This window comes from Chinchilla lanigera, unplaced genomic scaffold (genome assembly GCF_000276665.1).
Source record: "Chinchilla lanigera isolate Chin_1 unplaced genomic scaffold, ChiLan1.0 scaffold00004, whole genome shotgun sequence".
Taxonomy (NCBI): Eukaryota; Metazoa; Chordata; class Mammalia; order Rodentia; family Chinchillidae; genus Chinchilla; species Chinchilla lanigera.
In genome coordinates this window covers 10,552,540-10,558,539 of record NW_004955405.1, presented here as the reverse complement: position 1 = coordinate 10,558,539, position 6,000 = coordinate 10,552,540, and positions in this window count along the sequence as shown.

Sequence of the window (6,000 nt, the reverse complement as noted above, 5' to 3'; positions counted from 1 at the left end):
GTCGCTGGGCGCCCGCGGAGTGGTCCGGAGGAGAGGCTGCCCCGGGCGCAGCGGGGGAAAGTTTCGGAGCAAAGCGCAGGAGGGTGAGGCTGCGCCCGTCTCCAGTGCGCGGGAGCGGCCGGCCGCGGGGCAGCGGGCGCGGGGAGGACCGGCACGGACCCGGACGGACGCACGGACAGACGGGGGCGCCCACGGCGGGAGTGCGAGCTGGGCTGCGCCCCGCAGGTGCCCGCTCCCAAGCCCGCGGCCGGCTCGCGTGCCCGGAGAGAAGGGGAGCGGGCAGAGGCGGGCCGAGCGCACCCGCGGCCCCGCGCGTCCGCGGGACCCCGCAGCTAGGATTCCGGCAGGACTTGCTGCCGGCGTCCTGGGGGCCGTCGCGGGAAACGGGGCGGTGGGCTTGACCCCAATTTGACTCGCCCCCAGGCCGGGGCTGCTCTGAGACGGAAGCCGGTGCAGGCTTGGAGCTTGGAAAAAGGAGGACACCACTTCCCCATGAAGACCGTTCCGCTCCTGAGAACTTACTTAGTGTTGTTACCGAGGAGGCTTGCCAAGCCGTGCCCTGCCCGCCCTGGGATTTGCAGATGAGCTTTCCAGAAGCGCTGCGTTGGCCACGGTGGCGTGCAGACCCACTCTGGGAGAGGTGCGGTTTCTAGAGCTGCGCTCTGGTCTCTTAATTTTTCCTATTGCCCCCTTCACCCCTACCTGCCCATGCATACCTTTAAGCCCCCTTTTCTCTCATTTTGGGTAAGTTATCATTACCTTTTCCCAAACAACACTTCTACCATAAAACCAAACTTGAAGTATTTTGAGCTATGTTTTGAAGAATAAAGTCACAACATTCACCTCTTTTCAAAATATGCGTATCTTTCTTTTGGTTGCAGTTCTCAGAAGAATAAAGTCTTAAACTGAACTATGCCCTCTGATTATCAGAGTCATGGAATTCTCCTCTTTCCCGGACTTCAGATGCTACTTAACTGGTACCAAGTACCTCTCCACTGCAGTTTTGATACAATTATTTTGAAGAACGACGTTCCTGTATGTGAAAGGTTAATATTTCCAGGAAACGGACAAATCAAGATTAATTACAGGAAGACCATAAGTGTTTTTCTGAATAAGATGCAGGGTTCAGAAAACTTCCAAATAGGGAGGTATTCTGTTTTTTAATACCTGTCAAATTTGAGGAGATGTCTCTTTTGTAAACTTAAGAATTGTATTACTTTCTTTCTTTTCGGATGTTACAAAGACAAGATTATATTACCTGAAAGGAAAAGTGAGTTTAATAGTTGAAACAAGTTAACCTGATATCACCAATGTTCACTTTGAATTTTTCCTGTTGCAGATTGGGGCGGGGATGTCCCAGAAACTGAACTCGGAGCCTTGTGCTTGCCAGGCAGGCGTTGTGCCCCTGAGCTATATCCCCGGCCCCTATTGCACATTTTGTGTTCTCTTTAGAAAGGCTTCATCTAAGGTCGGAAATAGTGCTGAGCAAGTAACAAACCCCAATTAGGCTGAGCCTGATTCTTAAAGCAGAAATGATTCAGATTAATGCTCACAAAACACAAGGATGGGGGGCCAAGCCTAATTAAATAATTTGTTTTTCAATGATTCTAGAGCTCTGAGTGTCTGGGACATGAAACTTCTCAAAACTGAAAGTGTTCTTCAAACAGTATCAGAAACAATGTTAAATACCGTAGCAAAAAATTCAATCAGTCTAAACTCAAGCTTGCTGGATGTGGTGGCACACACCCGTAATCCCAGCACTGCGGAGACTGAGCCAAGAGGATTGCTGGGGGTTCGAGGCCAGCCTAGACCACACAGTGAGGCCTTGTCTCAGAAAATCAACCAAACCAAATCAAACCGCGAAAAACAAACAAAAACAAAAAACCCTCAAGAGCTTTTTCTAGTTCTGCATTTAGTCACTTTTTTCCTAGTAGTTGAATGAATCGTTGCCATCCAGCCTTCTGTTAAATGTTTTCCTTTATTTCCTATTTTAAAATTAGCTTGTCATGTTTTTAATCTTTTTTTTTTTTTTTTTTTTTTAGGCAGGGTCTTTATGTAGTTCAGGTTGTCCTGGAACCCACTATTGTATGTAGTCCAAGCTGGCCTTGCACTCTCGGCAATCCTCCTGCCTCTGCCTCTGGAATGCTGGGATTACAGGCATGCGCTGCCATCCTGGTTTGCTCTTACTGAAAGTTGAACGTATCAAAAGACTTCGCAAATCAATTTGTTTTCATCCTTAAATACCACAGATGTTTGTCGGATGTTTGTTATACCTCTTTTATGTAAAGTAGGCTGCCTTATCACACTCCCAAAGAAGACTGGATATATGGGCTCCTCGGTTTTAGAAAACAAGCGATCTATGACTGTGAAATCAGAAACCCATTGACCTCAGAAATGCTAATCTGAGGTCACTTACCATCTTACATTCCCTGTGAAAGGGCAGAGGCTGCACCTAAGCAGCAGCTAGTATTTTCTCTCTGAATAGTGTTCCACCAAGTGAAATATACAAAAATGTAAGAGTCAGAAGCAGACTCACTTTAGGTGAATTATTGTCTGCAGCAGTTTGGGTTCAGCAGAATCATGCCCATAAACTTTTATCTAATAGAAAAACAAAACCTACTTAAGCAAGTTGTAATATTTTATTTTGTATAAATAGATTTTTATTAAAAGATTCAAAGAACAGTTAACTTAAGGAAGGCTTTTGTGTCCTAGGAATAGAAGGAAATTTAAGAGCAATTAGGAAAGTGTTCATAAACTTTCAAAAAATTGACACATTGCGAAGTATCTCAATAACTAGTGATTAGTTAAAATGATTAGTTAAAGTACATAGGCAAAGAAATTTCTATTGTGTCACCTTTTTCATTAAAATGTACATTAAACCTCTGCAACTGGGATGATTAGCTAAGTATGTGATCCAAGAAAGAAAACCGTGTAGAAACATTGTTTTTTGATCCAGCTGATGCAACTGTGGAAAACTGACTTTTCTTTTTATGTGGTCTTTAAAATGTTTACAGTGGTACTAAATGATTTCCAGCTTGTGTCTAACAAGAAATTAACTTTCTCTACATATCCCGTTGTGAATGTTAATTTGTTATTAGAATTTTAAATGCAAAATAAATTTCCTTTGTGACCATTATTTTTTATTTTTACTGGCCATAAACTGTAATAAAATCTATTTCTAGATTAGCAGAAGAGGATCTTACATATCTAGTTCACCATTAACAAGGAAGCTCCCTAAGACTTGTATTCTGTTTGAAAGAGTATTTAAAATTTTTTAAGAAGTTCAAATTTAGGTTTGCATGCAGCCTTTATGTTTGCAATTGAGGGAAAACCCACTGATAATCACTTCTTGTTAGTAAATTAACATTGCCAGGCTTGGTGGCCCATGCCTATAATCCCAGCACTCAGGAGGCTGAGGCAGGAGGATCATTGTGAGTTCAAGGCCAGCCTGAACTGCATAGTGGGACCCTGTCTCAAAAAGATGAAAAAAAAAAAAAAGTAAATTAACATCATACTGGTAATTATAGTTGCCAGCTCCTAAATTCTCACTCACTGTTAAATCTTTCATGTTAAGTGAATTTCTATGGCAGATATATATCATTATATATAGATATATCTATATCTCTCTATAGAGCTGTATATCAACATATGTATAGATATGTCTATATATGTATAGATATATCTATATCTATATAGGAACAAAATCTAGAGCTATTAAGTAATTTTTTCAAGGGTTCACACATCAGGGCCAGATTGCAAAGTACTGTTTTTCCACTATGGCACTTGTAAGAAGTTCTGATTTTAGTAATAAAGTATAGGTAATGTGAAAAGCATTTACAAATGGATTTCAAATGTATGCATAGACTTGTATTCTAGAATAGTTAGGCTGATCAAAATCCCTATGAAACCTAACTATGAAGGAGAAAGTAGAAGATTATGCAGTCAGTGACTAAATCTGGTACTCTTATTTAATCACATTGCATTGAAAATAGAGTTTTCACATGTACAGCATATAACTAATACTGTCTTTTATGAGACAGATAACGTGTAGGATTTAGGTTACTAGTGGCTTGTTAGGACTAAAGTAGATGTTTTCAGGGACTATAGATGTTAATAAAACATGTCATTTCATGACTGTAGGGTCAGATGAAATTCTATCCTCCTAATGCAGAAAATTAATATTTCTATTAACAGTTTTTCTTGTCTTTTGTTGCACTTTCAGTAATGGAAAAATCATTAACTTTTGGGGGGAGCTTTAAAAATTGAAGTACTACTTTCGTATTGTACAGTGAAATCTACTTTTGTCATAATATCCAAGTGATGGTCCTATCCTGCCCTCTGGTTTTATATAGGATACTGAATACTTCAAGTATAAAGAGTGGTGGTGAACCTATGTGAAATGTGCTGCAGCGAGCTGTTTGTATCATTGAAACTCTAAAAGGTTCACCATCACTGTATAAACCCTTACACTTGATTCCACTTTAGATGCAGGAAGACAGCCATTGTCTTTCTTAGGCCTTTTACTAATCTTCCAGTTTCTTCTTCCACAGGGTCTAAGAAATGAAGGTTATTCTTACTTGAAAGCGCTAAGAAAAACGGGTAATTCAGAAATACAAAGGATATCCCACTCTAACATTCTCTGAAACAAAACTCCAGGGGCTGGGGATTTAGCTCAGCGGCAAAAGCGCCTGCCTGGCAAGCGCAAGGTCGTGAGTTTGGTTCCCGGTACCGGAGAAAAACCAAAAAAAAAAAACAAAACTCCAAACCTTTTCCACATTATCTAATCTGCAAACACTTCTAGGACAATGGATTTTATTTTCCCCACCAGTATCACCACAAACGCAGAAAGCCAGGGAAATGATTTTGCAATTCAACTAACTTAATATTCAAAATTTAGAATGAACTGGAAAATATCCAACTTTGGCAGAAATGAATTTTTTTTTTTTTTTTTTTTGCAAAGTAGCAGGACTTGCACTTTAAAAAGCAAGTATAACTTTATGTGATTATTTTTAGGTATTAATAATTTGGAGACAAATTACTTAACAGTATAGTCTTCAGAAGAAGGGAAATATTTAAGAACTCAGGGAGCCCACTTTTCATGCATCCTTACATATGGTAATTAACAGTGTATCTTCAAATAAATGTTCAGTATATAACAGATTTATTAGGTAGCTTCTAAACATTCTGGACGCCCCAAATCTTTATTTTTATACACAAAGAGTATGAAACTAGGGGCTGGGGATTTAGCTCAGCAGCACAGCGCCTGCCCGGCAAGCGCAAGGTCGTGAGTTCGATTTCTGGTACCAGAAAAAACACAAAAACAAAAAATATGAAACTATTTATGTCATTCCCTCATGTAACTGTTTCTTGAGATGTAGAATTTTGAAGAATGTTTTTCTGTTGAATTCCTACCATCTTGTTTAGTGAATCTCTGTGTCGTTCCTAATGTTTTTAAATTAGTTTTTGTGTGATCAATCTTGCATTCCTACATCTGGTAAACAGCAATTTTGCTGAAGATAACAATATGTAATATAATCACTGTTAATTTCCTATCATCTTGTTTTGAAATTCTATCATTTTTTGGTGTTGCTTGTCTTTGTTATTTTTTCTTTTTAAAATAAAGTTTTTCTACTGTAAATGACCATCAAAGGGCCTGAGCAGAAGGAACTGAAGCAGACTCATACATTTACAGACAGAACATCCTTGAAATTTGAGGCATTTCTTCTGAAGTGTCTGAAGAACTCTCGTATTATCAAAATTATCTTAAGTATGCATTACAGAATAGGTTGAGTTGGAAGAAAAGTCCTCTATGCTAAGTTTTAAAATCAAATTATGTGGTCAAAATGTCACGTAAGCCAAATGCAAATAGAAATTACAAAAACATTACGTATCATGAAATGCTTATGCTAACTGACCAGTTCTGATGTATACTGAAAAACTGTTTTCCCAGCCAGTAGCCTCTACTGCTTGCAGGAACTAACACTGAACATCAGTACAGCC